An 8,954-nucleotide genomic window follows, 5' to 3' on the forward strand; every position below is an offset into this window, starting at 1 on the left:
GTTAAAATGATTTGGGAAAAGTTGCAAAATGTAACGTCTATTTACACTGGTTTTCTATTTAGTAATATGGAAGTTCCCGAACGATTTGCAACAAACAACAGCTATTCTCATATTTCGATAATATAATACTTCAAAATCTAATCACTGATAGGAGTCAACCACCCTGACATTTAAAATCTTCCCCAAGAGTGACATCATGTGGTCATTTTAAAACAGTGCAGACATTCTATAAATTAAATTCACTTGAGAAGAAAAGTGCAGAGGAAATTGTGATGGATCTACTTGCATCTACCACACATGCATCTACAACTTGTAAATGTACTAGGACATGTATATGGTATAAAATTCTCGCCAAAAGTTTTCTGTACCTGTACCAAAGTTTTGTGCTTGTAAAAATTATTTGTGTACATGTAAAAACTAGATGTACCGCATAGCGGTACAAAATATGACCGCCGCTCAGTCCTGTACAGCTGTTCCGCGAAAATAAATCACACTTCAATTTGTCTCCATATTTTACTCCATCCCCCCACTCTTGAAACTTTTGTGTATGCTTGTTTGGCATGCCTGAGTGTGTGTGTGCGGCTGCACAGAAAGTAGCCTACTGGTGCTGAAAAGTTGAATAGATTGTAGAATAGCCAAAGAAGATGTAGCATTGTTATAAAACCTTTAAAATCTCTAAACAATCACAAGTAGGGCAGTTCATCACAGTTCATCCATTGCAACTGATTGATGAAAGGTCATTTACACGCTACATTGTATTTGGGAAAAGCAAAAGGTATCAGCATAATGTTATTTATGTATTTATTTGTTTGTTTGTTTGTTTGTTTATGAACAAAAACATATCTGTCAGTTCAACAGCTATCAAAAACAAAGGTCATTTTTGGATGGATGGATTTTTTGTGAATGTTTCTTCTTCTACATAAGATTTTAGTCATCTTTAGTTCATGTAATACTTCATTGTCAATGCACAAATTAAGTAACAGTAGTCTGAAACGTTATTGTTAATGCACAAATTAAGTAACAGTAGTCTGAAACGAAATGCTGTTTTACATGTAACCAGTGGTGCAAATAACTGACATGTCCAAATGGGCCTTGATGAAATGCGTCGCTAGACTGTTCATACACATTTTAACGGGCCAAAGTTGAAGAACTGTTGTCCGTTATTGTTCGTGCAAATATAGGCTGATTCATGTTCCCTTGCATTGTGTAACTGAGGTCCATGGCTGGCTTTCACCAGACCAAGCTCAATCTTTTAAGAAATCAAAAAATAAATAGCAGGCAGATCAGGCTGGGTTCACCTGGCACCCGATATTGTTTAATTTTCCGATTGAGATATCCACGCTTTGGCTATTCTAAATGCAAAAATGCATCAGGGAGTTATGACAAAACTGTAACTAACAAACTAGATCCTAATAGAAAGCTGTTAGCTTCCCTAAGCTACAGGTAGGCTTATAAGGTAGGCCTATTTACAACATAAATTGTCAATAGGCTATGCTGGCGACACAAATAAAATCTCCTTTGGAAACCAATGGCTTACGCCTTACAGTATCAAGCGGACTTAAACTGCCATATTGTGGTGAAAAGTTGTAATAAAATTCATGCAGCTCCATGAGTTAAGGAAAGTGCGAATGAAGTAGCCACTTCTAAATGGGACCCACTACACAGTAGCTTAAGGTGTGTTGCTAAAGCAACCATAATGAAATGAAGGTGTCATTGTTTGGATACTTCACACACACGTGCTTTTTAATTTTACAGACTACAACTACCAAGCTGGAATCAAAGCACATCGATTCCCCTCTCACACACCCTGCACGCACTTAAAACGAAATAAACAGGCGTCTTAGTCTCACGCATGTATAGGCAAAACTGTATCAGTAACATTGGTAAATCTTCCATTGCACAGAATGATTTTTGTAGCACGTGCAACAAATGACAGTCGAAAGATACAATTACAGTGCTGCTATCAATTTGCTTGGTATATCCGCATTTCTAGTTTTCTACAAATGCAATCAATCAAATTGGCCTACATCACTCAACCAACGCTAACGGTAACATTACCTAGGTCCTTATTGATATTATAAGATTAACGTACCTGCAGTAAAAACCAAGCATGTCCGATACACATCCTCAGATTTATGTCGGCTTCAAGAAGAAATGGGAATTACATTTCATGTGAACATCGTCCTATCCTTATTAGACGTTCTCTGTGGTAAATTACAGTCCTTGTAGGAAGCGTCCATTGTTTTTTTCAACCCACTTTTAACTTCCAACAAAATTACGTCTCACTGCAACGATGCGCCATCTAGTGGACAAACGACTACTTATCGCCTGGAAATGCAGCCATGATGATGGTGATGAATATTTATTATGGCTTTCTTTTAATCCTACTGAATTTGTAATTATGTATCGGCCGTTCTAATACCGATAGTATGTGGGTGCCTGTGTGTGTGTGCATGTGTATATGTGTGCACCGCCATGTACAGGCCAATGAGTGTACAGTCACTAAATGTACACATAACCTAATTTTTTTAAGACCCCCCCAGAGAATGCCAGGTCAATCATACACATAAAATTTGGTGCAGTTCTGAACATCTTAACTGAAGATAGGGGCAATTAAAGCAGAATAATATTGCTTTTTCATTTTTTACCGGGGGGGGGGGGGGGTGCAAATCACAAATGAGTGATTATGGGCCAGGTTGATGTGGGCCCTTGAGACCAACATACCATAAACGATTCTTCATCCTCAGTGCCACGGTTCAGGTAGTTATTTAGGAAAAACTGCTTTTTTTGTGGTTCGGGGGGCCCAGCACGGGGGTGGAGTGGCCCCCGGGGACGAAACGAAATTTTTCCGTAAAAGTCTAGTGGGGCTACATACCCACCAAATTTCATGTGCCCCGGTGGTTCGGTGTCCCGGGTATCGTTGACCAAAAATTCAGGAAGTAGATGATGGGAAAAAAAAACAAAAAACTTTGACAATCCCTATATGACCGCTTCGCTAGCTTCGCTAGCGGCGGTCATAATAATTTGTATCTGTAAAAATATTTTGTGCATGTAAAAATGGTTTGTACATCTTCAAATCCGTTTTGTCAGTGTGTAGAAAAAAGTTTTGTGAATTTGCGAACGATTTTTGCACGCACAGATTTTCCATTTGCAAGTGCGCATCTGTTTTCTACAGACATGAAACAGATCTACGGGTACGAAACGAATTTACAAGTACAAAACTTTTTTACAAATGTTCCCAAAACAGCCAATCAAAGCACTGCTTACTGAACGGCCAGTCAGCCGATCAGCTCGCTTCTTTAATTCTGAAACGCTGGACATACCACTCTGGGTACATCCATGTAAACACCACAGTCAGAAGAGGTGAAACACTTAAAAAAGAAGAAGAGCTAACTTAGCTAACAAGCAAACAGCTCAACTTAACTCTATTCCTTCCCTACTATGAATCTAATGTCATTAACTAGAACTAATACAATTTGGATCATTAGTATTATTATTAATGATAACTGTTCTGTATAGTTATTGTGTTATAGTGTTTTCCGACTAGTCATTCCTCCCTTTGTATTTCCCACATTATATGTGCGGTGCTTTCACTTAAAGTTAGCAGCAGAGACTTAATAAAAGCAGTATCTTTGACGTTAGCTTAGCCCAGACAATACTTAGCCCAGTTAGCTGCCATTACCTATTGTTACCTACTAATTACCTATCCAGTGCTCGCGTTTTAAACTATACTGTTTATTAGTTCTAGTTAATGATATTAGATTCATACTAGGGAAGGAATAGAGTTAAGTTGAGCTGTTCGCTTGTTAGCTAAGTTAGCTTGTTACCTAAGCTAGCTAGCCTAGAACATAACAGTTACATGACCAAAAAAGTTCAGGGTGGCTTTAGGCTGACTAAAGACCCATTCATTCTGGACATAAAAGACGGATTTCACACGCCCCAACCATTGTACTTTTACACGAAATTGGGTAGTTTACCATTATGGACGAAAATGAAGCGTGTCTCATTAAGAGTTATTGTTCCCACAGGGTTAGTATTATTATTATTAATGATAGTGTTTTCCAACTAGTCATTCCTCCCTTTGTATTTCCCACGTTATATGTGCGGTGCTTTCACGTAACGTTAGCAGAGACGGTTGATAAAAGCAGTATCTTTGACGTTAGCTTAGCCCAGCCTCTTCTTCTTTTTCAAGTGTTTCACCTCTTCTGAGTGACTGTGGTGTTTACATGGTACATTACATCATGGATGTACCCAGAGCGGTATGTCCAGCGTTTCAGAATTAAAGAAGCGAGCTGATCGGCTGACTGGCCCTTCAGTAAGCAGTGCTGTGATTGGCTGTTTTGGGAAAATTTGTAAAAAAGTTTTGTACTTGTAGGCTTCATTCGTTTCGTACCTGTAGATCTGTTTCATGTCTGTAGAAAACAGATGCGCACTTGCAAATGGAAAATCCGTGCGTGCAAAAATTGTTCGCAAAATTCACAAAACTTTTTTCTACACAGTGACAAAACGGATTTGAAGATTTGAAGATTTTACATGCACAAAATATTTTTACAGATACAAATTATCTTTACATGTACACAAATAATTTTTACGAGCACAAAATATTCTTACAAGCACAAAACTTTGGTACAGGTACAGAAAACTTTTGGCGAGAATTTTATACCATACATGTACTACGAACCTGGACGTAGTTCTGCTATATTTTGCACCTGAGCTCAAATTTCTGCTAGTAAGAGTCAGTAATGCCCAATGCTGCGCGCCTTACGCAAGCATCGCTTGCCCTGAATGGCCTCAATGGAGGGGAGTGAGGAACCGGTATTGCATTGGGCAGTTTTCACCACCCTCTGCAGTGTTTTTCGGTCGGAGGCTGAGCAGTTGCCATGCCATACTGTGACACAGTTGATGGTGATGATGATCTTGATGATGCAGGGGTAGAAGTTCACCAGGATCTGAGGAGACAAGTGGACTTTCTTTAGTTTCCTCAGGACGAAGAGACACTGGTGAGCCTTCTTGATCAGAGTAGAGGTGTTGAGGGTCCAAGAGAGGTCCTCAGAGATGTGGACACCCAAAAAACTTGAAGCCGGTGACACTCTCCACCTCAGTCTCATTGATGAGAATGGATGTGTGTGTGCTAGCTTTAGACTTCCTGAAGTCCACAATGAGTTCTTTGGTCTTCTTGGTGTTGAGAGCCAGGTTGTTGTCGGTGCACCACGCTGTTACATAGGTGCTGGACCTCCTCCCTGTAGGCCGTCTCATCGTTGTTGCTTTTCTGAATTCTGTTCCAGTAGCCAGCAGTGTCCTTCATTTGATCGGGCAGTGCCTCATTCAGCTGAACTCCAGGAGTCCTATGATGGTGTGCATAGGGTAGCAAAGATGGCCACATTTGCCCTTCAATCATACCAGTGTGATGTCCCGATACTCACCAGTAATACTTAACTGCAGTACCACACCACAACACAGGAGACACAGTTGACCTTTGGGGTGAATGGGACTGCTGGTTGGGAAAATACACAGATAGAAGAAGTGATAACATATTGCAAAACCTGTACTGAAAGATTAACATGTGTAATGAATTAAACAGTAAATAGAGATTTTGGTGAGTGCTTAGATCTTTTATAACTCAAGTTACCAACAAGAAAATTAGTCCTGCTCCCTAATGTGACAGACCTGTCTCCCTACCGCAAATGTTACACTGGTCTGCTACACGTTCATCAAGGCTGGCAGTGGACAGTAGCCTTACACCTCCACCATAGGGTTATGGTCCTCAGTTGCCCCCATAGAGCATTCAAGGAGAAGGAGGATGTGTATATGTGTTTGTGTGTATGTGAGACACAGACGCAGCCATGTCCTGTGAGCAATGCCTTGTCGAGCAAAGGTGTGAACAGCTAACCTGGCCCTAGCCAGATGAATTTCGCTCCGCTAGCTCCACTCATCCATCTGGAACCGATCCATTGAAGTGTTGCTTCAGAAGGCTGGACCTAATAAAAAAATGCTTGCATATGATTGAATAAGCCACTTGTCCGTCATCTATTGACGTGCTACTTCAACCACTCACATCGAAGCTAACCCGTGATGCTGATAACAGTCTCACAGTCGCTTCTACGCTATGTCACATCTATGAAACTCCCGCCCTGCGTCCTGATTGGCTAAACCATAAAGTTGGTTGGAGAAATATGGTGGATTTTCATGATTTAAAGGGATGTAATCATGGGTTTCATAAGGGTTTATAATATTGCATGGGTTTTCATGTTTTAGAAGAATGTAGTCATGAGTGTCATAAGTTTTTATGTCACTGCATGTGCTGTGAGCAGGGTGAGGTCATTGTATCTTGTGTAGGCCAGACCAACTATCAGAGGAGTGGGGTGAGTGGAAAAGTACTGGGGGTACCAGGATGAGAGCATCTCCTCCTTACATGGTCAAGGGAAGAGGGGTGTTATCCAGCTGGTGAGCAACGGACAGGACAGGGAATAGGAGGCCGCTGTGTCTTATGATTTAGAGCCTGTCCAGCTAGGAAGAGAATCAGATAAGAAGGCCCTATTTCCCCAAACTGGAAAGAACCAGAAAACCTCTAGTTTACATATGTTTCCTATGCATTAGACAGGTTTGCATATAGTTTTATGCATGATGGGAAGATGTTTTCCACCAATGTAAGCGACCCTGCTTAATGCTGATTGGTGAAAGGTGGTTTTGGGGATGACGTGAGAGGGTGGCACTTCTCGAGGGCCAAGGGGTATAAAATATAGTGTATAGCCCTCCGTAGGCAGATTTCGACGGGGGCCCCAGCTGATGACATCTCCTCCCTATTGCTTTGACGGTTGGTCTGGACTTTGGTTAGGCTGTACTATCATTGCAATATGGAGAATAAAGATCAACAGTCCTCAGAAAATCTTCTGTCTACATTGTCTCCTTCGGACGCCTTGTTCCAGAGTGCTAAATTACTAAATAGTCAAGTGGTAATTGTTAATTGGAAAATTGGATTCGGAAGTGGACTTTTTCCACGACAGATCTGGAGGTTCGCCACCGAGATTTGACACAGGATTCATTAGGAAAAGCAGTTCTGCCCCGGGTGAAGCAGGTCCCCAGCTGCCGATTCTCCAAGGGCCCAAAAAAAGGTAAGCACTTTTGCTTATATTAGTGGGGAATCGGCCTGTCTGGAGACTGGTGGGTAACCCGGGACACAATTGTTTACCTAGGTCCTAAAAAAAAGAATAATGGAGACATAGGAGGGAGATGGGGGTGTACTGTTGATCTTTAAAAGCGCATGCGTTTTATAATTTTATGGTATTTCCTCTATAGGTTAGAGAAGTCAGAATAGGGTTATTCTGAATCCCTTTGAAGGTCAAAGGGGCAGACAGAAGGTCTGATCTGCTAGGTATTTTATGTTTTATAATTTTATGGTATTTCCTCTATAGGCTAGAGAAGTCAGAATAGGGTTATTCTGAATCCCTTTGAAGGTCAAAGGGGCAGACAGAAGGTCTGATCTGCAAGGTATTTTATGTTTTATAATTTTATGGTATTTCCTCTATAGGTTAGAGAAGTCAGAATAGGGTTATTCTGAATCCCTTTGAAGGTCAAAGGGGCAGACAGAAGGTCTGATCTGCAAGGTATTTTATGTTTTATAATGTTATGGTATTTCCTCTATAGGTTAGAGAAGTCAGAATAGGGTTATTCTGAATCCCTTTGAAGGTTGAAGGGAGCAGGCAGCACAGCTGATCTGCAAAGGTTTTTGGTGTGTGTGTGTCTTGTCTGTTTGTGTGTGTAATCCCACTACTCTGCTGCAGCAGAGTAGAGGGGTGATAAGGTCAACCAGGCCATAAATTAGCCTGGCAAGGAACATTTCAAGCTGGTTAGAGGCGGAATAGGAACGAGGAAGATATAGGAAGATATAATATTATACAATAGAATAATAAAATAATACCCCTAGAATAGGAAAAAAAATGATGAGCCGATGTCACTGGACAGGGGAATGAGTCAGTGACATTTCGGACATAGGAAACCTAGAAAAATATATAAATGATGAGCCGATGTCACTGGACAGGAGAATGAGCCAGTGAGATTTTGGACAGATAAAAAGCCTAGAATATAAAAATGAGCCGATGTCACTGGACAGGAAAATGAGCCAGTGAACATTTCGGACAGGTAGAAACCCTCAGAACAGAATAAGTCTAACTGAAGGAGATAGGGATAAAACGTGGATCGATCAAGGATTTGCATGGGATACATACGTTGGATATAAATGCTTTGATAAAAGCACTCACCAACCTCTCAACAGAGACGCCTGAGCCTCTGAGTAAGGCCTTTTCCCTTACAGCCCCTCTAGTAGCAGTCCTCCCTACAACCCCTTAAGCCCAGAGAAGGACAGAGAGGGAGATAAGGTGGTAGAGCAGAGTGCAGAGGTGGTGAGTGAGAAAGTAGAGAGTTAGAGAAAGTAGGGACAGAATCTAAGAATCCGTCTTAGAAGAGATAGAAAGGAGGGGTCTGGGAGTTCTCCGTGGACCTGTCTGGACTTCCTTTGTCCAGTTGAGAGTGTGAGCGAGTTTTGGGAAGTTGAATCGGAGCTCACAGTGGGAAGTGATTGAGAGGAGCTAGATGAGGCAGGAACGTGGGATAGGCCAGAGTCAGCTAGTGCTCAGCCCGGGGGCCAGCCCAGATTATACGCCCACAATTCCCCAAAGTGAGCGCAGAGAGAGAGCGTAGCTGGTGGGAGGTGCCTCAGCCTGAGTGGCGCCTGTCAGATCATAGGAGTGACTTACTGCCTAGCTACATAAGGGAAGTGTTAGAGGTTTTAGTATTTTTAATAGTAGGAGGTGATGGAGAGGGAGATTGTTATCAGATAAACACTATACTTTTGGACAAGTAAGGGAGGAGTAAGACAGACTTGACTACTAGCTTTGAACGAGTGGTAGTTCAGGAAGCAGCCCAGAGAGCAGGAAGGTTTGTGAGAGTGAACACCC

This window comes from Alosa pseudoharengus, unplaced genomic scaffold (genome assembly GCF_046254945.1).
Source record: "Alosa pseudoharengus isolate Yale_2024_CS ecotype anadromous, Long Island Sound unplaced genomic scaffold, YU_APseudo_1.1 YU_APseudo_1.1_scf_6, whole genome shotgun sequence".
Taxonomy (NCBI): domain Eukaryota; kingdom Metazoa; phylum Chordata; class Actinopteri; order Clupeiformes; family Clupeidae; genus Alosa; species Alosa pseudoharengus.